Genomic DNA, 26,760 nt, shown 5'->3' on the forward strand with positions numbered 1-26,760 from the left:
TTGAGATCTTAGAATCCAAAATGTTCTTCACCTCGAATTCAGGCTCCCCATCTATCTGAATCGGTTCTGGTGGCTTTGTTAATCTGGTTCCTGGGTGCACTGGTTTCAAAAGTGACACATGAAAAACGGGGTGAATCCGCATGTTAGCTGGTAGATCGAGCTTGACTGCCACTGGGTTGATTATAGCTTTGATCGAGTAAGGGCCTAAATACCTTGGATTAAAAGTTCGAGGCCCCTTGAGTGATAGGTGTTTGGTAGCCAACTATATTTGATCCCCTATTTGGTATGGAGGCGCCTCTCTTCGATGCAGATCCGCATTCTTTTTGTATTTCCCTTTCGCATGTTGCAAATGTGCAGTTGCATCCTTGAAGGCTTGAGTAATCGTAGAATGCAAATGGTCCACTGCGGGCATTTCAAGGCTCAGAGGTGAGTCCAAGTCTGAAGTACGAGGGTGATGTCCATATAGGCTATAAAAGGGGCTCTGACCAGTTCCAGAGTGTATCGAGTTATTGTATGCATATTCAGCCACCCATAAAATGTCCTTCCAATTACCCGCCGATTGGTGCAACATACATCGTAGATATTGTTCAAGGGTCTGGTTCGTTCTCTCCGTCTGACCATCGGTCTGTGGGTGGTGGCTGGTCGAAAGTCATACGTCGATTTGTGCCAGTTGACAACACTTTTTCCAAAAATGAGAAATAAACTGGCTTCCCCGATCGGAGACTAGTATGGACGGGAATCCATGCAAACGGATGATATTTTCGAGGAATTCCTTGGCAAGAACAAAGGCTGAAGGTAATCCTTTCAATGGAATAAAGTGGGCCATTTTGGAAAATAAATCCACCACGACCAGAATAGTATTGTAACCATTACAAGAGGGCAGGTCCGTGATAAAATCTAGTGACAGGGTGTGCCAAGGTGCTGGTGGAATGTCTAAGGGGTGTAGAAGACCGGCGGGTCTTGTCTTTTGACCTTTGTTTTGGGCACAAACTCCACAGGACATCACAAAAGATTTAATATCCTTTCGCCAGAAAGGCCACCAGAATTGTCGTTTAACCTTTTCCTCTGTTTTGGCAATGCCAGGATGTCCTTCCATCAGGGTATCATGATGACGGGAAATAACCAGTTCTTGCAATTCCTTTTCTGGCAAAAATAAGCGTCCTTGGAAGTAAGGTAAGCCATCCATGACTGAAAAGTTAGACCCCCTTTTGATCCAATCCTGCAAGGCTGAAGAGTCCAGGAATTGTTTCACTCGTGCTTGAATTTCTTCAAGGGTTTGTAAAGTGGTTATCCCCAAAATTCTTTGTTCGGGAATTATCGGCACAGGTTCTGAGTTTGTGTCTATTTCTTCCATTCCAATTCGGGATAGAGCGTCCGCCTTACCTTTCTTATAGCCCGGCCGGTAGGTGATTACAAAATCGAACTCAGCAAAGAACAAAGCCCATCGGAGCTGTCGAGACGATTGAGCCTTGGCAGTTTTTAAATATTGTAAATTACGGTGATCAGTGATCACGGTGATGGTATGCCGGGTGCCGAGGAGATAATGCAGCCAAGCCTTAAAGGCGGACTTAATGGCTAATAGTTCCTTATCGGTGATCGCATAATTTATCTCCGGCGGCGAGAACTTTCTGGACCAAAATGCTACGGGGTGCAGTTGGTTGGTTTTAGGGTCTCTCTGAGACAGGACAGCTCCCATGGCTAAGCTGAACGCGTCGGTTTTGACTATATATGGGAGATCGGGACGTGGGTGCTTCAAAATAGATGGGAACGTGAACTTAGCTTTCAACTTCTGAAAGGCCTGTTCGGCTTCCTCGGTCCATTCAAAATGTTTATTTTTTCGCAAGAGTGCAGTGATGGGTTGCACCACACGTGAAAACTCCGGGATAAACCTGCGATAAAAGTTGGCAAAACCAAGCATGCTTTGGACACCTTTCACCGAACTAGGTGATGGCCATTTGAGGATGGCATCCACTTTCCGTGAATCCATTCGGACCCCTTTAGGTGTCAGGATGAATCCGAGAAACTCAACCTCGGTGGTATGGAAAACACATTTTTCCAGCTTGGCAAACAGTTTGTGCTGGCGCAGTTGCTCTAGGACGGCTCTGACATGCTTTCTGTGATCAGATTCCGAAGAGGAGTACACAAGAATGTCATCGATATACACGACAACACAGACATCGATGTGTTCCCAAAGGACATCGTTCATGAAAATTGGAAGGCTGCAGGCGCGTTGCACAACCCGAAAGGCATCACCTGGTATTCGAATAGTCCATATTTTGTACGGAAGGCCGTTTTCCATTCGTCACCTTCTTTTACTCGTACCAGATGATAAGCCCCCCGGAGATCTAATTTGGTGTATACGCAAGCGTCCTTCACCTGGTCAAGGAGTTCAGGGATCAGAGGCAGAGGGTAACGATTTTTAACAGTTATCTGGTTCAATGCACGGTAATCGATACAAGTTCTAAGGTCGCCTTCTTTTTTAGGCACGAAGAACAAAGCTGAGGATGCCGGGGACTTTGACGGGCGAATGAAACCATTGGCGAGGTATTGATCTAAATATTGTCTCAAATGCAGATTCTCTGGTTCAGTAAGGGCGTAAATCCTGCTACAAGGGGGTTGTGCACCGGGCACCAGATCGATTTGGCAATCGTACGATCTGTGGGGAGGTAACGTGTTGGCCTGTTCCTTTTGGAAGACGTCCTGAAAGTCTTGGTACTCTGGAGGTAGTTGCACGGGGACAGAGGTAACTGATGCTAGATTAATCTTTGGATTTTCTGGGTAGCAGGTTTGTGCACAATCCGGGAAGGTTATTCTCTTCGCTCGCCAATCAATTCGGGGATTATGTGTCTTTAACCAAGGGATTCCGAGAATAAGCTGAAACTGTGGAGCCTTGACTACATCAAACACAACTGCCTCCCGATGGCCATCCGGACCTACAAGTGTCACCTCAGCTGCGGAATGTTTTACCGGTCCAGAGGCAATTTCGGTTCCATCTACTGTGGTGATGACATCTTTGTTGGTTTTAGGACGCAGAGGGAGGTTTATCCTAGAGACCAATTCTCGATCCACATAGTTTCCTATAGCCCCGCTATCAATGTATGCCTTTATAGCATGCAACCGTTTAGGCTGTTCCGGATCTACGAGGACCATTGGCACAATGAAATACGAGGTCTGAGAGTTAGTTTTCAAGCTCGGCAAGCGGACCCCTACGCTTGCCGGGCGTGGTCGTTTCCCGATACAGAGTTTCCATGGATTTTATCAGCGGCTCCTACCACCTTCTTGGGCGGCTTAACCGGGCAATCTCGTATAAAGTGTCCAGAGGACCCACAATAAAGGCATAATTGCATCTGTCGTCTTCTTTCCCATTCTTTTTGAGTTAGGGGTCCTTTAACCCCTCCGATTTGCATAGGCTCCGAGCCATCAGCCCCCTTGGGGTTAGCGTGGGTCTTGGCCAACACCCGGGTTTCAAACTTGGACCGATCTGCTTTTCTGTTTTGCAGCCTGTGATCCAATCGGACCACTAAGTCCATATATTCAGTGCATTCTTGGGGCGGATTTACAACTTGTGCCAGGACATCTTTAAGTTCTCTGCGTAGACCTCGATAAATAACGTGATTCTTTTATCCTCTGGCCAACCAGTTTCCACAATTAGTCTATTGAAGGTTGCAATGTAGGATAGAAGGTCTTGCTTGCCCTGTCGCAGAGATAGAATTTCGTCATCCAGAGCCTGTCCCTGGGAGTGTCGAGCAAATAACCTTTCCATGCTTGTTTGAAATCCTTGAAAATCACCAAGAATCGGGTCATCTTGAGTTACCAGTGGGACTGACCAATCGGCAGCACAGCCGCTGAGATATGACAACACAAAGGCTACCTTGGTCTGATCATTAGGGAAGGCCCCAGGTCTGCATAGGAAGTGCAAACAACACTGATTCATGAATACGGCGAATCGTTTGGGGTCCCCAGCAAAGCGTTCAGGTGGGGCCAGCGTCATGTTTCCAGGTAGATTAATCTGCACCGGGTTACTGGAAACCACAGGAGCGGGGTTCCCCCCGGAACCGGGTAAAGGAGTTTGTCCAGCTTGACCTTGCAAAAGCTGTCTAGCCAGGTCATCAGCTCTATCCTTTATTACAATTACTTCCCTCCTGAGGGCACTAGTCTCTTGACGAGCGGCGTGTACTTCGGCCCGTAATTCCCCCAGTAATTGGGCCAACTGGTCAGTTTCGGAAGTTTCCATAGCGCCTGGGTGGGAATTTGTAGGAAGGCTTCGCATTCTGTAACGCTCACCTGGTTCCCACGAGGGCGCTGGTCTAGTCTGGATTGCTGTGGCCTCTTCTAGCGTGATGCGCAGGACCCGGAACACCGATTGGACAGGACCTCCAAATTGTGCTTCCCTGGCCCGTAAGAATATCCTTCTGCAGATGAGAAAGGGGATTAACAGTCTGCAGAATAGTGTGCTAGCTCCCCCCTTTCTCCCTTCGTTCCTCTCTAACTTCTTCCAAACCCCAGTTTAAGCTCACCTTATGGTTTGGAAGGATGAACTCTCCATCCTGCTTCTGGTGCAGGGGCGCGCGTTCGTCCAGTTACTTCACTGGTTTTCAGAATGGTGCTGGCAAAATCCACTTGACTTTCCTGAGCGATGCGCCGTAAGTATGAAAGTTCAAAGTTCAAGTGAGGCCCCTTTTATGTTGTCTTTCTAACCTGTGATCTGTCCTTTATTTCAGGTGCAGAATGAAGGCGATGCGTCGAGGGGTTAAACTGCTGAGGTGAGTAGTGATGAGGGTGATCCCTCTAAATGTCCTTATCATTCCCCAGAAATGTCTCTTGTCCTTTCCCCATAGGGGCCGGGGTACGGTACCTGCCAACGGGGCGGTGCCGACCCGAAATGTGGAAGAAAAGCCGGTAAGTATTATGGCTGTTAATCAGGCTTTCCTTCTGTGTTCCTTCTGCTCACCTTTTGTTTCTTCCTCTCTCCCCTAGGTGCAGAGTTGTGGCGTCCGATGCTGACAGCCGCGATGGAGCCGGGAGATGTCTCGAGGACAGGTGAGTGAAGCGTGGCGCTGCAGCGAGCAACGTGATGCTTTTAAATGGAAGTCTTTCTTCAGGGATGCTGGCGAGAAGATTCCGGATGCAGGTAAGAAGTTTGAAATAGTCCTTGGTTTTCACCTTTCTCTTCTCTTCCTTCCTTGCAGGTCTTCCAGGTTCGAGGCGGGCGTGGCTGGAGTCCAGGAGCAGGAGCAGACACGGTGAGCGTTAAGCTGCAGGAAGCAGAACAACGCGAAGCATGAGCTGCTGTCTGGGCGTGGCTTAAATAGCCTCCAAAGAAGTCCCAGGTATGTATCCTTCCCCAACTAGGTGTGTATCCTTCCCTGGCCACGCCCGAGTGAAAAAATAGTCCCTATGAAAAAATAGTCCCTTTCAGGTCTCAGGGAGGCCTGAAGCGTGCAGCATGGTCTGCATCAGGTAAGTGCACAAAACACCTCCCTTTATGAGCCTGGCGCCTATGGCGCCAGGACTGATGTCCAACATATGCCTGGTGCCAAAGGCGCCAGGACTGAGTCCGTAGAGCCCATATAATGGGCCGCTGGGCTTTTACCCGAGGGCATGATGCCTGCTTCCGGGGGTGCTGGGCCTGGCCTGGTGCTCCGGGGGTAGGCATCATGACAGTAACATTCCCAAACAATGTTTCAAATCTTTATGCCAATTCCTCAATAAATATGTAAAAAGCAAAGACAAAATCAAAATTAAATTACTGCAAAATATGGATACCTGTCCAGTGTGCAAGTACACAGGACTACAAGGACATTCATTGGCCTGCATTACAGGACCTACTTGTAAAACCACTTTCCATGATATCAAAAGGATATCAACACATCATTCAACTATAAGAAATCTAGTCTATAAACTGTACTATGCTAAAAGTCCTTCTTTAGCACTAGCAAAGTTAAATAACATCATTCTCATGGTACAGCAAAAGACCTAGTTGAAGAAATTCAATATATCCAGAAAAAATATTTTGGAAGTGAAAGCCATTTACAGAATGAAATAGCTTTAAACCAATTAAGCACCAATTCTACACATGGCAACCTTTTGCTAAACTCATACAAAAAAGAAATACTAAAATGTAAAAGTACATCAGCTGAAGTATCAAACCATGTATGTGTATGTTGCCGTAGAACTTTTTTATAAAAGTAACACAAAAACTGTAGACCTATCATACAAAATAGAAGACAATGAAGATTCTAAATGGTTTGAATTAGCTCTCTAACTTGTAGCAGAAAACAAATACGAAATAACTGAGCCCTTAATACTTTGCAGTTACTGCACTACAAAACTTGACAACAACCAAACTCCTTCACGTGCTATCACAAATAATTTGGAATTATACCCAGTACCAAAACCCCTACAACAACTTAATTTATATGAGAGCATCATAATTCAAACTGTACACCCATTTCAAGCAATAATACGCCTTCAACCAAAAACAGCAAAATTACCTCCCTCTGAATTGGTAAAAGGCATTCGTGGAAAAGTAGTTTATCATTAGATCTAAAAGAAAATGTGCATACTCTAGGAGTGCAACGTCCAATGCAGCAATCTTTAATTATCTTAGTAAATGGAGTACCTACAAAAGACAAAAAAATATGGCAACAGCTGGTAGATTTATATAAAGTTAGACAAGCCTTCCAATATCTTAAAGAGAATAATGAATATTACAAAGAAATTAATATTGAAGAAAACTTGAAAGATACAACTGAAATAATTCAAGAAACACAACAAGCTGGTCAATTTGAGCTACTAGATCCTGCTACAATATCAAATACTTTAGACCATTATACAATTCATCCTTTGTACTGTAATGACACCGTAGAAGATGTACTGGAAACGTACCAAATGCGTCAAACAAAAGGATCGCCAATCAGCATATGGGAAAAACGTATAGAAGCACATGCTTTTCCTCTACTCTTTCCTACTGGCAAATGAGGAAGGTATGATGATAGACCTATTTAAATATCAGCTTCAGAATACCGCTCATTACGGATGTATTCTGAAGATCCCAGATTTAGACAAAATGTGGAATACATATTCCACCTACTCTTTGAAAGTGAACTAGCAACTTTATGTTACGGAGTTGCACACATATTAAAATCAGGATCACACTTTCAAAATATGACAGCTACACAATTATTAGAAAAAGTGCAACAAAAGGATGAGGTTTTACAATCAAATATTACAAATCTACTAGCAAATATGCGTGGTACTAAAGAGTACTGGTTTCGACATCATGGAGATGTACGTTGTATGATCAGAAACCTTGGCCCACCCACTTGGTTTGTTACATTAAATTGTGCAGAATATGCATGGGAAGATTTACATGATTTCCTACGCATATCAAATAAAAACAAAACAAACATAGATATACACCTGGAGAACTTTGTTCTTTGGATCCTGTTAATGTTTCAAGATATTTTCACCATCGCGTCATTGCTATGCTACATTTTATTTGTAATAAAACTGTTCCTCCCCTTGGAGAAGTGCAACACTTCTTTTGGAGAAAAGAATACCAAGCCAGAGGAGCACCACATATCCACATGCTTTTATGGATTAAAGATGCTCCTAAATTTGGTCAAGACAGTGATGCCACTGTTTTACAGTTTATTGAAAAATATGTCACTGTGAAATTCCATCAGAAGCCACAAATAGTGGAACATATTGTCGTCGCAAATACAAAAATAAAGGGAAATACTACATCAAATGCCGATTTGGTTTCCCTAGACCAGTTACAAATACAGGTCAAGTGAACAACCTCATGTCTTCAGTTAGACATAGTGTTAAAGGTAAGTCACCTAAAAATACATATTACATAAAAAGAAAAGAAGAAGAAAAATATATCAATGATTATAATGCAATCATTGCCCACTTATGGAATGCAAACATAGATGTGCAGTACATTGCAGACAATTCTACTGCAGTTGCACGATATGTCACAGCATACTTAACTAAAGAAGAAAAGACAGAGCTCCAAGACCTCTGGAATGACCTGTCATCAGATAAAACAGTGTCTCAGAAATTATACAGCTTGGGCATGAAAATGCTCACCCATAGAGAATGTGGATCATATGAAGCAGCTGATCGTTTAACTGGTACTGCATTGTATGGTAAATCTGAAAATATAGTATGGCTAAGTCTTGGTCTAGCTAAATCTAGAAAAAGAGTTCTAAAATCATATGAAGATATAGAAACAATAGCCAAACATGATCCCAATATCCAAGACATTTTAAAAAACAATTTATTGGACACATACTACCCAAACAGAAGTAATACTTTGGAAAACATGTGTCTATACCACATACCCCAAAACTACACATACAAAAATAATATGAAACCTGATGAAAAAAAAGGTAAATATAGAGTGACAAACTGTGAAGGCAGCTTAGTTAACCTCACTAAACCAAATTTAATTAATCATATCAAATTGTCATTAAAGACTCCTCAACATAAAGAAGTATATTACATGTCCCTGCTACAACTCTTCAAACCAAGGCGAAAAGAAGAACAATTACTAGATAACTATGACTCGTATGAGGATGCTTTCAAAGCAAATGAAAATACTATAACTGATGTAAACTTTACACAGTACAAAACAATGTTGCACAATGAACAGCAACACGAAGAAGAACTCCAAGCCCAACTAGATCAGGACACTCCTGACAGTAGTCAACCTTCTGTAACAGGAAGCCAAGAACCACTGGGAGAACCACTAATAATAAATGAGGCAGAATTAGCTATGATAGAAGTAGAAAACACCATGTGTCAGTACGAAGATAAAGAAGACTTAACTATACTACAATCAAAACTAAACAATGAGCAAAGTGGCATTTTTCAAGAAATAACAAAACAAATTGCACATGGTGTAAAACATGAAAATAAAGAATGTTCCTGCCATAATTATAAACCTATACTACTGTACGTCAGTGGTGAAGCTGGTTCTGGCAAAACATTCCTAATCAAAATCATTAGTAAGTTCCTTCAACAATTGAGAAACAACAAACTGTCAGCTGTTGTCACTGCCCCCACAGGCTTAGCTGCCTACAACATAGGTGGTGTTATATTACACCGATTACTACTATTACCAGTAGAACACCAGACCAAATTAGACTATTACAAACTTTCTGCAGAAGCTGCAATGGAATTATGCAGATTATTGAAACAAATGAAAATGCTACTAATAGATGAAGTGAGCATGGTCTCCAACCTGATGTTAGCTTTGATTCACCTCAGATTACAAGAAGTACTCAAAACAGACTATGAAGAGCTCTTTGCAGGAAAACACATTATTGTTTTTGGAGACCTGCTTCAATTAACACCAGTAAAAGGTCAGCCTATTTTTAAAACATTAGGACACAAACTCTGCCGTAAAACTGTTGGCAGCATTGGCAATGTCAAACTTTGGCAACATTTCCAATACAGAGAATTAACAGAAAACATGCAGCAATCTGCAGATCTCACTTATGCCAAAATTTTAAAAAGTATCAGAGTTGGTATACTTTCTAAAGAAGCAGAAGCAATATTGAAAACCTGGCACATTAATGCACTTTACGGCGATAATGCATGTGCTAAAGATATTATGGAACAATTAGCCCCCAAAAATGTCAATTGTATGGCCTTAATGCCAACTCTTGCAAGCTGTTTCAAATTCAATGAAATCATGCTAAGTAAAGAAATGCAACCAATCATGGAAATTAGCGCCACAGACAAACTAGATGTACATGGTTTGACACTACCCATGTGTGAGCAAGCCACCAAGACTAAATAGTTTAGAAAAATCAATCTCAAACACAGCAGGCTTAGAAAAGATATTAAAATTATCCTTAAACTGCAGAGTAATGCTTAAACGTAATCTTGACGTGGACCAAGGGCTAGTTAATGGAGCACTGGGTATAGTTGTTGGCTTTCAAACATACCCACACGACAACAAAATTCAGTTTGTCAATATACTCTTTGACAAACTTTCAGAAGTAAAAAGGATAGGACGCTCAACAGCTAGATTCCTTCTCTTCAAAGATATGTATGTACGCAGAGAACAATTTTCTCTAACTCTTGCATACGCAGTCACGATTCATAAATCACAAGGTCTTACCCTAGACGAAGCAATGATAGATATTGGTAACACAGTCTTTAAAGAAGGCATGAGCTACGTAGCACTATCACGCTTACGTACACTTGACGGTCTATTTCTAATCAACTTTGATGCAAGTAAAATAAACGCTGATATTCCTTGCATTTTAGAATTCAATAGACTTCGCTCACTATACACCCCCCACCTAAACAAATATTCTGCTCCACAAAAAGTAAAACGTCATAAAAGAAAAATAAATCAAACAGAAATGCAACAGGATGTCACTGCAAATCCTCCAAAGAGAGTAAAAGAAACTAATACTTCATCAAGTACCACAAGCAAAAAAGAATCAATTAGGGAAAGTAAACTAGGTACTTCTTTAAAGAAGGAAGACAAACTCCAAAAAAAGCAGTTAGATACAGAACTACCTGGACCATTTAAATTCTCAAATATAGTTGGTGTAAATTGCTACGCAAATGTAGCAATGAATATTCTATTTCAATTACCACCAATTGTTGACAACATTTACTTTCACAGTACAGACCCATTGTGTTTGCAAATTTTAGTACTTCACAGAAATGCAGCAAACAATCCTGACAACACGTATAGTGTTTATGGAATAAGACAACAATTGGACTACTGTGCGGGAATGGTTATATTCACTATAAACTCACAGGAAGATCCACAAAAATTTCTAATGTACTTACTACAAGTACTGGAAAACAAAAACATACCTATAAATGAAATCTTTCAGATTTCATACATGTGGAAAATACATGCACACTCTGCAACAATGTGACACAAGAAGAAATCCCCAATGAACGCTTCATATATATATCAATACCAAATTGTGAATCCATTCCATTTCAGCGTCTTGTACAAAATGCAAACCATGATAGATTATGCTCTACCTGCAATTCAGATAATCACTCCACGTTAGTAATAGAAACACATAGTAAATACATAATACTAATGCTTCTACGTTACAATGCAGATGGTACCAAAAACAACTGCAAGCTGACTGGATTCACACATGGTCAAATATCACTTGGTAAGAAAACCTTCACAACAATAGGTATAATCTACCACGCAGGAGCCACAACCAATTCAGGGCGCTACACTGAATATATAAAAAAGAAATGTGGATGGTTTGAATGTAATGATAGTACCATTACTCTAAAGCAGAGATTACCAGGAAATCTTACAAACGCTTATTTGATGTTGTTAAAACCAAAATTTGATAACTAAACTGTATTTAAACCCTAAGTAAACTTGTGTTAAAAAAATATAAACTGTTAGAATACTCCAAAAGCTATCTAACTGCTCAAAGGTTCTTCAACAACTAATCAGATAAATGAATACCACTAAATTAGACCAAAAAATACACAGTTATAATACGCCAATTGGTATCTAACTGTCCCAAAATTTAACAATATCCAAATAGATAAATCAATACCACTAAAATATATCAACAAAATAGACAGTTAGAATACGCCAATTGGTATCTAACTGCTCCAAAATTTTATAATATCCAAACAAATAAATAATATGTTACTGCTCCAAAAAAATGCAACACGCCATAGTATAAAGCATTAGCCAGAAACAACAAGTGAACACTGAAAACAAACAAACAAATAAACTGTAGCATAACAGAAAAAGTTTTTTTTTTAATCCAACATGGATTTTTCTTTCTCCCACAGACCCAATGATTTTAGCAACAAATGCAGAAACTGAGCAAATTGCACAGTACTCTGATTAGTAATCTACTAAATATGAGGGTCCAAAAAAAAAAGTATGTTGATTATACAATGTAATAAGTCATTACAAAATACTAATACTAACATGCTATTTTCTTTTATCACAGAAATTGACAAGAAATACATGTACTCCGGTTACTAGACCAAACAGTACGTATACAATAATAAGGAGAACTATAGTAGCATATCACATCCATAGTATCTAATACCTTTGTTCCTTATACATTTGTTTTTCACCCAAAGTTATAAGCAAATATGAATGTGATATGCTGCGGTTGTTGTTGCCAGGGCATAGAGTCTTGGGTGCATGGCCAAATGGTCATGCACCCAAGACTCTATGCCCTGGCAAACACCACTGCAGCATATCACATTCATAGAGTCAAACATTTCAACTATGGTCTATGGAAACTTTTAATGTCCGCGGACATTATGAGTGTTCTTAGAACACTTTCAACTTGCCAGAGAACAATACGGACAGCGTTTTCAGGACACCCCCTACGAACATTTCAGAACAACGCGATAGTTCTTAGAACACTTTCAATTTGACAACGAACAATACGGACAGTGTCCTCAGAACACCCCCATTTCGTTTATTTGCGAACATTTCAGGACACCATGAGTGTCCTAAGAACACATTCAACTTGCCATTGAACAATACGAACAGCATCTTCAGGACACCCCCTACGAACATTTCAGAACAACGCGAGAGTTCTTAGAACACATTCAACTTGACAAAGAGCAATACGGACAGCGTCCTCAGGACACCCCCATTTTGTTTATTTGCGAACATTTCAGGAGACTGCGAGTGTTCTTAGAACACATCAACTTGCCAGCGAACAATACGGACTACGCCTTCAGGACACCCCCTACGAACATTCCAGGACACCGCGAGTGTTCTTAGAAACGTCTTCAGAACACCCCCATTTTGTTTATTTGCGAACATTTCAGGACACTGCGAGTGTTCTTAGAACACATTCAACTTGACAGAGAACAATACGGACAGCATCCTCAGGACACCCCCATTTTGTTTATTTGCAAAAATTTCAGGACTCCGCGAGTGTTCTTAGAAGCGTCTTCAGAAAACCACCATCTTGTTTATTTGCGAACATTTCACGACACCGCGAGTGTTCTTAGAACACATTCAACTTGACAGAGAACAATACGGACAGCGTCCTCAGGACACCCCCATTTTGTTTATTTGCGAACATTTCAGGACACCGCGAGAGTTCTTAGAACACATTCAACTTGCCAGCCACAACCCCCGAACATTTCAGGACACATCGAGTGTTCGACAACGTCTTCAGAACACCCCCATTTTGTGTATTTGCGAACATTTCAGGACACCGCGAGTGTTCTTAGAACACATTCAACTTGACAGAGAACAATATGCACTGCGTCCTCAGGACACCCCCTATTAACATTCCCCGGACACCGCGAGTGTTCTTAAAAACGTCTTCAGAACACCCCATTTTGTTTATTTGTGAACATTTCAGGACACCGCGAGTGTTCTTAGAACACATTCAACTTGCCAGCCACAACCCCCATTCATATTTGCGAACATTTCAGGACACAGCGAGTGTTCAACAACGTCTTCAGAAAACCCCCATTTTGTGTATTTGCGAACATGTCAGGGCACGGTGAGTGTTCTTAGAACACATTCAACTTGACAGAGAACAATACGGACAGCGTCCTCAGAACACCCCCATTTTGTTTATTTGCGAACATTTCAGGACACCGCGAGTGTTCTTAGAACACATTCAACTTGCCAGCCACAACTCCCATTCATATTTGCGAACATTTCAGGACACAGGGAGTGTTCGACAACGTCTTCAGAACACCCCCATTTTGTGTATTTGCGGACATTTCAGGGCACTTCCAGTGTTCTTAGAACACATTCAACTTGACAGAGAACAATACGGACAGCGTCCTCAGGACACCTCCTATGAACATTCCCCGGACGCCGCAAGTGTTCTTAGAAGCGTCTTCAGAACACCCCCGTCTTGTTCATTTGCGAACATTTCAGGACACTGCGAGTGTTCTTAGAACACATTCAACTTGACAGAGAACAATACGGACAGCGTCCTCAGAACAACCCCATTTTGTTTATTTGCGAACATTTCAGGACACGGCGAGTGTTCTTATAACACATTCAACTTGACAGAGAACAATACGGACAGCGTCCTCAGGACACCCCCTACGAACATTCCCCAGACACCGCGAGTGTTCTTAGAAGCGTCTTCAGAACACCCCATTTTGTTTATTTGCGAACAATTCAGGACACCGCAAGTGTTCTTACAACACATTCAACTTGCCAGCCACAACCCCCATTCATATTTGCGAACATTTCAGGACACAGCGAGTGTTCGACAACGTCTTCAGAACACCCCCATTTTGTGTATTTGCGAACATTTCAGGACACGGCGAGTGTTCTTAGAACACATTCAATTTGACAGAGAACAATACGGACAGCGCCCTCAGGACACCCCCTATGAACATTCCCCGGACACCGCGAGTGTTCTTAGAAGCGTCTTCAGAACACCACCATCTTGTTTATTTGAGAACATTTCAGGACACTGCGAGTGTTCTTAGAACACATTCAACTTGACAGAGAACAATACGGACAGCATCCTCAGGACACCCCCATTTTGTTTATTTGCGAACATTTCAGTACACTGTGAGTGTTCTTAGAACACATTCAACTTGCCAGCCACAACCCCTATTCATATTTGCGAACATTTCAGGACACAGCGAGTGTTCGACAACGTCTTCAGAACACCCCCATTTTGTGTATTTGCGAACATTTCAGGACACAGCGAGTGTTCTTAGAACACATTCAACTTGACAGAGAACAATATGGACAGCGTCCTCAGGACACCCCCTACGAACATTCCCCGGACACGGCGAGTGTTCTTAGAAGCGTCTTCAGAACACCACCATCTTGTTTATTTGCAAACATTTCAGGACACTGCGAGTGTTCTTAGAACACATTCAACTTGACAGAGAACAATACGGACAGCGTCCTCAGGACACCCCCATTTTGCTTATTTGCGAACATTTCAGGACACCGCGAGTGTTCTTAGAACACATTCAACTTGCCAGCCACAACCCCTTTTCATATTTGCGAACATTTCAGGACACAGCAAGTGTTCGACAACGTCTTCAGAACACCCCCATTTTGTGTATTTGCGAACATTTCAGAACACCGCGAGTGTTCTTACAACACATTCAACTTGACAGAGAACAATACGGACAGCGTCCTCAGGACACCCCCTACGAACATTCCCCGGACACCGCGAGTGTTCTTAGAAACGTCTTCAGAACACCCCCATTTTGTTTATTTGCGAACCTTTCAGGACACCGCGAGTGTTCTTAGAACACATTCAACTTGCCAGCCACAACCCCCATTCATATTTGCGAACATTTCAGGACACAGCTAGTGTTCGACAACGTCTTCAGAACACCCCCATTTTGTGTATTTGTGAACATTTCAGGACACGGCGAGTGTTCTTAGAACACATTCAACTTGATAGAGAACAATACGGACAGCGTCGTCAGGACACCCCCTACGAACATTCCCCGGACACCGCGAGTGTTCTTAGAAGCGTCTTCAGAACACCACCATCTTGTTTATTTGCGAGCATTTCAGGACACCGCGAGTGTTCTTAGAACACATTCAACTTGACAGAGAACAATACGGACAGCGTCCTCAGGACACCCCCATTTTGTTTATTTGCGAACATTTCAGGACACCGTGAGTGTTCTTAGAACACATTCAACTTGCCAGCCACAACCCCCATTCATATTTGCGAACATTTCAGGACACAGCTAGTGTTCGACAACGTCTTCAGAACACCCCCATTTTGTGTATTTGCGAACATTTCAGGACACGGCGAGTGTTCTTAGAACACATTCAACTTGATAGAGAACAATACGGACAGCGTCGTCAGGACACCCCCTACGAACATTCCCCGGACACCGCGAGTGTTCTTAGAAGCGTCTTCAGAACACCACCATCTTGTTTATTTGCGAACATTTCAGGACACTGCGAGTGTTCTTAGAACACATTCAACTTGACAGAGAACAATACGGACAGCATCCTCAGGACACCCCCATTTTGTTTATTTGCGAACATTTCAGGACACTGCGAGTGTTCTTAGAACACATTCAACTTGCCAGCCACAACCCCTATTCATATTTGCGAACATTTCAGGACACAGCGAGTGTTCGACAACGTCTTCAGAACACCCCCATTTTGTGTATTTGCGAACATTTCAGGACACAGCGAGTGTTCTTAGAACACATTCAACTTGACAGAGAACAATATGGACAGCGTCCTCAGGACACCCCCTACGAACATTCCCCGGACACGGCGAGTGTTCTTAGAAGCGTCTTCAGAACACCACCATCTTGTTTATTTGCAAACATTTCAGGACACTGCGAGTGTTCTTAGAACACATTCAACTTGACAGAGAACAATACGGACAGCGTCCTCAGGACACCCCCATTTTGTTTATTTGCGAACATTTCAGGACACCGTGAGTGTTCTTAGAACACATTCAACTTGCCAGCCACAACTCCCATTCATATTTGCGAACATTTCGGGACACAGCAAGTGTTCGACAACGTCTTCAGAACACCCCCATTTTGTGTATTTGCGAACATTTCAGAACACCGCGAGTGTTCTTACAACACATTCAACTTGACAGAGAACAATACGGACAGCGTCCTCAGGACACCCCCTACGAACATTCCCCGGACACTGCGAGTGTTCTTAGAAACGTCTTCAGAACACCCCCATTTTGTTTATTTGCGAACCTTTCAGGACACCGCGAGTGTTCTTAGAACACATTCAACTTGCCAGCCACAACCCCCATTCATATTTGCGAACATTTCAGGACACAGCTAGTGTTCGACAACGTCTTCAGAACACCCCCATTTTGTGTATTTGCGAACATTTCAGGAGACTGCGAGTGTTCTTAGAACACATCAACTTGCCAGCGAACAATACGGACTACGCCTTCAGGACACCCCCTACGAACATTCCAGGACACCGCGAGTGTTCTTAGAAACGTCTTCAGAACACCCCCATTTTGTTTATTTGCGAACATTTCAGGACACCGCGAGTGTTCTTAGAACACATTCAACTTGACAGAGAACAATACGGACAGCGTCCTCAGGACACCCCCATTTTGTTTATTTGCGAACATTTCAGGACACCGCGAGAGTTCTTAGAACACATTCAACTTGCCAGCCACAACCCCCGAACATTTCAGGACACATCGAGTGTTCGACAACGTCTTCAGAACACCCCCATTTTGTGTATTTGCGAACATTTCAGGACACGGCGAGTGTTCTTAGAACACATTCAACTTGATAGAGAACAATACGGACAGCGTCGTCAGGACACCCCCTACGAACATTCCCCGGACACCGCGAGTGTTCTTAGAAGCGTCTTCAGAACACCACCATCTTGTTTATTTGCGAGCATTTCAGGACACCGCGAGTGTTCTTAGAACACATTCAACTTGACAGAGAACAATACGGACAGCGTCCTCAGGACACCCCCATTTTGTTTATTTGCGAACATTTCAGGACACCGCGAGTGTTCTTAGAACACATTCAACTTGCCAGCCACAACCCCCCATTCATATTTGCAAACATTTCAGGACACAGCGAGTGTTCGACAACGTCTTCAGAACACCCCATTTTGTGTATTTGCGAACATTTCAGGACACCGCGAGTGTTCTTAGAACACATTCAACTTGACAACAAACAATACGGACAGCGTCCTCAGGACACCCCCATTTTGTTTATTTGCGAACATTTCAGGACACCGCGAGTGTTCTTAGAACAGTTTCAGTTTGCTTGCCAACAAAACGGACACATATTGAGTCCTCAGAACACCCCCCCATTCAGTTTATTTAGAACATTTCAGAACACCCGTGATGTCCGCAGACAAATCGAACACAAAAAGAACGTCTAACACATAAAAAAACACAACTTTCATCCTATCTCATACACTCCCACCCTCCCCAAACACTCCTACACACCAACACACTCTACTAAATACAAATGTTGAACAAAGGTTCACTGCGCTGTCCGCGGACGACTGCGAATCCGAGATGGCGGGCGCTACCGAAAATCTGACGCGCTTCACGCTCCACGCCGTCCAATCAGCAAACATGTTGCATGTCCGCGGACATCACGCAAGCCGATTGGCCAATCAGGACACTGTCCGTTGAGCAAACAGGGAAGTGTGTACGCGGACCAAACACAGATATCACACATTTTTTTTTACCTACTTTTTGGTCATTTTCAAAAAAACTACTGGACGGATTTTCACCAAATTTGCAAAAGCACGCTTTCGGGACCAAGCCGCTGCTCCTGGTTCAAATTTGGTGAAAATCCGTCCAGCGGTTTGGGCTGTAGATGCGAGCACATTTTTTTCCCATTCAGTCTATGGGAAAAAAAAAGTTTTGGGACCCCCCCGATAACTTTGCCCCCCCTGGACGAATCCTCACCAAACTTTGTAAAAACATTCAGAGTGACCCAAATACTTTTTTTGCAAAGTTTGGTGAGGATTCGTCGAGGGAGAGCGAAGTTATAAGCTGCCCAAAAAGTGCTCTTCCTTTGGAAACAGCAACTTAACCATAACTACATGGCCACTACCGTGGCCATGTAATATATATAAAGTACTTTGGCCAGTAAATGTAGCAGCCTACCTATCAGGCTATTTTTGCTCTGTGCAACACTGTAGAGCAATAGTTGGAAAGGCTTTGAGTTAATCATACAGACTAGCCATTGCTCTAGGAATCCTCCCATGTCATTGTTTTTACCGTTGCTGTGCCACTAAAGAAGTAACAATAGATAGGGGCTTCTTGCTGAATACCACGTGAAATGGGAGAGGCCAGTCTGAACTGCTAGGCCACTTGCCTTCTGCACAAGACCACAAGCACTCAAAGGCATGTGTTGTCTTATTGGGCATTATCCAGTGATCCAGTCGCCTTTTTGGGGCCATAAGTTATACAATTCTAGGGCTAAACATGTGGAAGTTGTTTCATGTTTCTTGAAGTCAAAATACTACATCAAAATGTCCATAGTGAACGTTTTTCCAAAAAATTTAATTCAATCATTAGGTAAAAAAGAAAGCCAGAATTCTCTTATGTTCTGTTTTGCAAGATTGAGAAGACACAGCAGGCAAACTAGCAATTGGATTTGTAGGAGTCCCGTCTATCCACAGGGAATGCAGGGAAAGTCTCAGCAAGACTTTGAAGGACTTTGAAGGACATTACAACATACAACATACCATCATCGTGTTTAAGAATACTTCTGGAGTTCCATAACTGGAAGTCATATTTTAAACACTGTGAAATCTATGTAAGGCTCTTAAATCATGTTTGTTTTTTTGGGGACGTGTTTTGACTTTTTTGGCTTAAAGATTTTCCAAAAAGGGATTAACTGAAGGATTGGCATCATCAGTGGGGTGCAGCAAGCCTAAGACCCACATTTAAGTCTATATTTGCCACTTAGGGCCTTATTTACAGAATTTTCTGTGCGCTGAGAAGTGACTTTGCGCCTAAGCAGCACACAGTACTCCTGTCGATTCATGGAACAGCCTTTGCATGCATTTCGGACACCTTGCAGGGACTCTAGGCAGGTCTGTCACCTCTTTGTGTGCAGTCGGGTGCCCTGTGCAAGACTCCATGCAAATTGTGGGATGGGCCTACGCAGCGAAATAAATAGGGGGTGGGACATGCATAGTCCGAATTTTCCCGGCAAAATGAGGAAGAATGTGGGCGTGTTGAGGGACTGGCCACGCAGTGTAATCGCACACCCAGTCAAGCGCAAACCGAATTCATGGAGCCCAACGCGCAACCGCACGTCGGGAAAAGATACACGCAAACCTCGTGGACTCACTGCCACATGATAGGAGACACAGGGCAGTATGTGCATAGGATCCAATGCACAGAGGTAGGACGCACGTAGCAATTAAGTGGTGATTGCACCAGTTGAGGTGCCTGTTTTAGTTAGGGATGTGCAAATGCAGAATACAGCCATTATGTACGGGAATTTGCACGCAGATTCACTGGAGCTGACTTGAGTTACGTGACATGTAACGCATTTTCTTGGGGTGCAGTTAAGGGTTATGGGGCACCGTATGCAGTGTCACCAGGGTGCAGGCTTCATTGAGGGGGAAGGCCTGCAGTATTGACGAGGTGCATGATGGCAGGGATGCGGACTGCACAAAGGTTCCTATATATGACTGGTCTGCTTTGCGTGGGTGCGTGCCATGGGCATTCAGGCCGCTACTTGTGCCTAGGGTTATTTTGCAGTTGGAATTCCATGAATATGTGGAACGCGCATTGTATGCTTTTGCGTGCAGGTAGGTGCAAAGTGGTGTTACGCGCAAAGTACTTTGTGGGGTCTATGTGTTTTTTTTATGAATCGTGTCCTTTTGCATATTTACTGAGTCCTTGTGACTTGACATTCCAGGTCTCAAGCCATTGTGGGAGTGTGAGGTAGGCTGAGCTTCAGAGGGTGGTAAGGATAAGCACAAGATCTTGCTGCAATTGTAGAGTGCCCAATTGCCTTAGGACAGGGTAGTCCTACTCCAGACGTTGGACCCGAATCCATGCTGGGTTTTCAGGATACCCCTCATTAATATTTTTTAGATAAATTTGCATACAATGAGTAAAAATGTATGCACACTTTTCCTCATGAATATTAATGAGGGATATCCTAAAAATCAATCAGCGTTCCGGCCCTCGAGGCCCAGAGTTGGACAACCCTGCCTTAGGACATGGGTTTGCAACTTTTTTGCTCTCCAGATGTTTTGGACTAAAGCTACCAGAAGCACTAACCAGCATAGTCACTGGCGAGGGTTTATGGGAGTCATAGCCCAAAACATCTGGAGAGCTGCAGGAGGTATGATGGACTGGGGGACTCTATTAATGTCAGCCCTGCCTGTGAGGGATTTTATTGCACGCTGTGCTGAAGAAGGAGAGCCAAGAACTAGTCGGTAAAGTAAAGGCTAATGTATTGAAGACCTAGGTAGAGATGCAGATGAAGTTCTGGCAACTTGTGGTTTATTGGGAAGGCTATTTACTTTGCATGCAGGTTTAACATGATTGTGCCAGATGGAGTTAGCTTTTTTGTTCCTCTTGTGAATGGCTGGCAATGGCAATAACCCAATTGTTACTCATCTAAAGTCCCAGCTGTGGTTGAGCACACTCTAAAATGTTGCAGAAAAAGAGCAAAAATGCAGGAACTGCCTGTGAATTCATAGCAGTTAGCGTGCAGGAGACAGCAAAACACGTTAACTTTGCTGAATATGTAGTGCTTTGGGATGTAGTGAGTAGAATGTAGGAGCGGGCCTGGGGTGCAGAGTCGGGCGGTAGAGATTACATGCTTTTGGATATTGTAGGCCAATGTTTGGAGCCTCTCGAAGCAGGAGGGCTCAAGAGGCGGGAAGTGTGGAAAGGTGGATTGAAGGCTGCCAGCCTTAATGAGTGAGGAGCAAGAGGGTGTAATGGGAGGAGACAGCACTGCAGTATGGTGGATGGGGCTGATGACTCCTCAGTAATGTTGGATACTGGGTAGACATCCAAACAATGCCGGGTGATGGCAACGGTTCAGTACTGTGCCATCATGGATATTGCACACTATAATTTGATGGGCGGCATACACATGCCAACATTGCTTGAATAAAGAGGGATTGGACTACAGTTAGGTATTTATTTTGACAATTCTCTTATGCTGATGAATCTTGTTTGCTCTGCGGCAGAGAGATTGTGCCCATTTTCCAGTAGAATTTCAATGTGATAAAACAAAAGCTTCCAGAATGATTTCCAACATGACCAGCCTTTCCCAGAAGCTTGGTATGGGGTGGAGCGGCCTCCTTCAGGTTTTCTTAGAGTATGAGAATCTTCCTGGCAGCTTCCTCTCCGCTCAAGAAAGGCAGGACGAATGCAATGGAAACCTGCGTGAACTGGACAACTTCTTCCTTAGAATGGGGGCATTACACTAAGGGCCCCATTACAGTTCTGCGTTAATATAAAAAACAGGTGATCATATTCTTACCCCTTGTTTGTTCAGTCCACGTGATTATGAGCTAATAAACCAATAAGGAGGAAAACCTTTTGCATAAGAATGACGGCATTGTCTTTTACACAATGCAGCATTAACATTGGTGATATTCCTAGCAGCGGTGCTAACTCCATTCCCCAATTGAGTTCTCTGGGACTTCAGAATGGGGCCTAACAACAACTCATATATGGGCCTCATCAGAAGTTTGTTGGTATTTTAGTGGTAAATATGCTGAAATACAACCGAACAGATTTACTGTTACTACCACTTGATCTGGCAGGATTACCGCAAGATTACAAATAGCAGTAGGCAGTGTTAATCCCCATTAATGGAGTCCATAGGACTCCATGGGGGATTTCGGCAGAATTACTGCTGGTGTTCATTCCACTGATTTGGCCGATTTTCGGTGGTAAAGTGGAGGATTTACTTTTATCTTTTTGCTGGAGGTGAATCCTACACTTCATTGCCTAACTTTTAGCACATGCCTCTGTGCTTTCACTTGCGGTTTCTCGACAACCCAACAAGGACTTCAAACGTTAATGTCCTTTTCATTTATCAACACAAGCTGGTCTCCAATTTCACTCAGCGGCTGATACAGTTTATCAAGACCTTCTGTCTAGTCAAGCCTCTTGGCCCAGCGCGGCCCGCTTCCTTTCAAGTTCTCACACCGCACATGAAGGAGGTAACGCTGGGCAGTAGCAGGGAGTTTCCCCTTTGGGATTCTGCAGCAACCCTCACCCCGCAGCTGGTAGGACCATAGCCTTTCATTCGCCTCCTTGTTCAGTCTGCTCTGCTTCCATGGTCTCGTCCCATTCCTGGCATTTCATGATCTTCCATTCTGCTGGTCTTGCTTGCTTCGGTTGTCCTTCTCGGCTTGCTCTCCGGGGCCTATCATGTTCCGCCTTTTATTCCAGTGGGGAAGGGTGCAGGATTCAGGTGTGAGTCATCAGGATCAAGTGCCGGACTCTGCTGACCCTGATACTGAGACATGTCAACCAGATTGGCTGTGTGTGAGTGTGTCTTTCCCTGAAATGCTTTGTTGGTGCAGCAGAGTTTGTGTGGGAAAGGGGGGAGGTAAAGTTCCTAGATAGAAAATGGAATGAGGGTATTTTACAGGAAGATGGTAACAGGGATACCTCGTCTCTTCTCTGGGTGCCCCACTGCCACTCCTCAGGGACCCTTCATCCAGGTGATCCTCCCACACGGGTTCACCCCCGGGGTCTGGATCCAATAGATATGGCCATGCCCCGGCCACCTGGATGACAGATCCCAAAAGAATGGTCAGTGAGACACCTTTTGGTTTCTCACATATCCTTTGCGTATGCGATGTGACCGTTACTGTTTCACAGGAGAATCGTGAAGGGAAATCCACACTTCCTTGTTCCTTTCCCTTTTGATTGTTCTATGGTGAAACAGTAAGGTTGAAGGTCTAGGAACCATTGCATAATTCTAGGATCTGAGTCTTTCATCTGACTTATCCAAACTAGCAGCGAATGGTCAGTTATCAGTCTGAATTTCCTACCCAGAAAACAGTAGCGAAAATGTATCGTGGCCTATTTGAAAGCAGGGGCCTCCAGTTCTATCACCAAATAGGGTTTCTCTCTTGGGAATAGTTTCCTTCTTGCAAACAGAATGGGGTGTTCAAAGCCATCTCTAACTTGGGACAACACAGCTCCTAAACCTGTCAAGGAGCAGAGGCGTAGGCAGGGTAGGGCATGAGCAGTCAAGGCCCACCCAAAATCTGTAAATGCCTACTCAGCAGCGCTGTGTGGAAACGTAGAGATGTTAAAGGCATGGTCTAGTAAAAAAATGTATTTAAAAAATAGATAGGCAACATAAAAAAAAAATACTAGCATTCTCTTTTTTAAAACTTCCTATGTAAAATTTTGAGCTATTCAAGCTCAAAATTCGCAAAAGCAAGCACATGGACGCATCCATTTTGTGAAATGGATGCCCTCCTGTGCTGGCTTTTGCTTTTGCGGCACTAATGAAGGAAAAGCCAGCCAGCTGTAGTAAACAAAAGCTACCGCTGGGTGGCTTTCCCTTCATTAGTGCTGTACACGGAGGACGGGGACCGGAGACCAGAGCAGGAAAGCTGCAGCTGAATCTCGGTAAGTGCTATTTATTTTTTTTTAAAAATAAGCACTAGCTGGAGTAGCCCGGAAAACGTAGAAATAAAACCGCAGCTTTAAAAACGTTGTATTTATGTTTGCGGTCGCTTTTGAAGCGACCGCAAACATAAATACAACGTTATTGTGTTGGAAAACGATGCGGTTTTTCTTTCCAAGTTTCTCAGGCTCCTCCGGCTCGGAGGAGCCTGAGAAACTTGGAAAGAAAAACCGCAGCGTTTTCCAACACAACCGCGTTGTGTTTCTTCCTGAATCTGCTTTCCCATTTGGGGTTCTCGGGCTCCCCACATGGAGCTCGAGAGCCCCAAATGGGAAAGCAGATTCAGGCAGAAACAACGCAGCATTGCGGAAAACAACCGCGTTGTTTCTGCCTGAATCTGCTTTCCCATTTGGGGCTCTCGGAGAGCCCCAAATGGGAAAGCATATTCAGGCAGAAACAACGCAGCATTTAGCATTTCCCATTTGTGGCTCTCCGAGAACCCCAAATGGGAAATCAGCTGTAGGCAGAAATACTACGCGGCATGTAAACAAAACCGCGTTGTGTTTCTGCCTGCTGTGGCTTTCACTTTGGGTCTCCGGTGCTCCGGAGACCCAAAGTGATAGCCACAGCAGGCAGAAACACAACGCGGTTGTGTTGGAAAACGCTGCGGTTTTTCTTTCCGAGTTTCTCAGGGTCGTCCGAGCCGGAGGAGCCTGAAAAACTTGGAAAGAAAAACCGCAGCGTTTTCCAACACAATCACGTTGTATTTATGTTGGCGGTCGCTTCAAAAGGGGAATATGGCACTGGTCTTTTGTCAGATTTTGCAGGTTGAGATGTAGTTTTTCACATCTGCATGAATGCCTTGCCAACAGAATCTCCCCCCGACATGAGTTTGGGTTTTAGCCTGCCCTAGATGTCTCCTGTCAGATGGGAGTGGGAAATCTCCAGTACAATTTTCTTGTGACTCCTAGGTATCACCACCTGGGTTCAGACAAGACCATCCACAGTGGTGTCTCCTCTGTATGACAGCCCCTGCATTAGAAAGAAGAAAGGCCTGCTTTTCCCCCATACATCTCATTTGGGTAGGGCCTGTAGAAAGGCTTCAGGGAGCATGGGATTGTTTTGCTGGGCAAATACTAAATTCAGGAGGAGGGTGGTCGTCTCATCTCTGAGATTTTGGATGTCTATGGTTTTATCCGCTTCCCCAAAGCCCTAATTCCCTTTTTCTGGCTCCTTAACCTGTTTTACTTCTTCACACGATGGGAACACTGATTTTTCTAGAATCCCCTGGGCTATCTTATGTCTGTTTTTTTTCCTCCATGATTCTGGATTTACGTCCCCTCTAAAATCTGGGCCTGTGACAGTGGCCAATATGTCTATACCAAACTTCCAGGCTAGGCCAGACTTCGGAGCCAACCTGATGTAACAACCAGGTGGTGGGAAGTATCAGGACCAAGTGGGTGGGAACCAGTCCTTTCTTTCCTGGAGGGATCGCAACCTCCCTACTGCTGCTAATGTCGAATCCAATCGACTCCCTTGTGGCAACTGATGGATCGGAGGCTTGACTACTAAGTGTCTGAAATTTTAAGGTTCCCCAATTTTTCTCAATTGAGTCACATCCCACCCCTGACACCATATGTAGGGAAGGCATGGTTATCAGATGTACAACAGACACAAGGAATACAATCCAAGGGTGTTTATTGCATAAGATATGGGTGAGAAAAAAACACCTAGTCTAAATCTAAGGTGGGAGCAAGCTACGACCATCAAACAAAAGAAAACACTGTCCTAGTGGTGTTGTGCCAAAACAAAATGGCTTATAGTTATAAACCTATTGCCAAATCCTTACTCTATATAACAAAAGGGGTGGGACAATGATATGTATAACCAAAGAATGTAGTGCAAACTGAAATGTTCAAAAGGGTTTCAGTAGTTTAGGACAGCTGAACAAGTGCTCTCCCTTCCGCACGTTACATCACGGGACAATGTGGAACAGTGGCATGACTCTGAGCACCCCTTGAGTCTATACGCATCAGGAAGCAGTTTCTTCAGAAAAGGTAGGATCCCTCAAATAAATGTCTTTTGCTTGCCATACCAATACTTTTACCAAGCTCTCACCATGCGGGATTCCCCTCTTCCCTGGATTTCTAGTGATACCTCTTTGTTGGGTTCACTTTTGTCTTTACACCACTGTTCTGTCACTTTATCAAAATGCAGGATTTACTTTCCCTTGCTTTCACTTGGCACGCCTCCATTGGCTTCACTGTAGCCTTCAAATCACACTTCAGTTGACTTTACCAGTTCTACAAGCTTATAACACTCAAGAGCTCTTAATGTCTTTTTAAACAAATATTTGGTGCACTTTCACCGATTCACTCAGGTCCCCCTCCTACAGGCTCAGACCTTCTTCTGTAGGCAGTTCTCGCTTCCCTCGATCGGGCACAACCCTTCAAACTGTTAGCATCACACTTGTTACCTTGCAATCTTTCCCGTTTTCACTTCAAAGTACTTGCCAGTTCAGGCTTCTCTTTCTCATGGCTGCCATACTACGCACAACCAACAATACTGGATACAGTTCAAAGGTTTATGCTGCATCCTCTCCCGTGGTCTTCTAGTATCTGCAGTTCTTAGTTAGCATCACAAAGCTAATAATTCCATAGGTTAGCTTTATACTTTGTTTCACCTTTTGTC

The sequence above is a fragment of the Ambystoma mexicanum genome, chromosome 12 (genome assembly GCF_040938575.1).
Source record: "Ambystoma mexicanum isolate Mex_15411 chromosome 12, UKY_AmexF1_1, whole genome shotgun sequence".
Lineage (NCBI taxonomy): Eukaryota > Metazoa > Chordata > Amphibia > Caudata > Ambystomatidae > Ambystoma > Ambystoma mexicanum.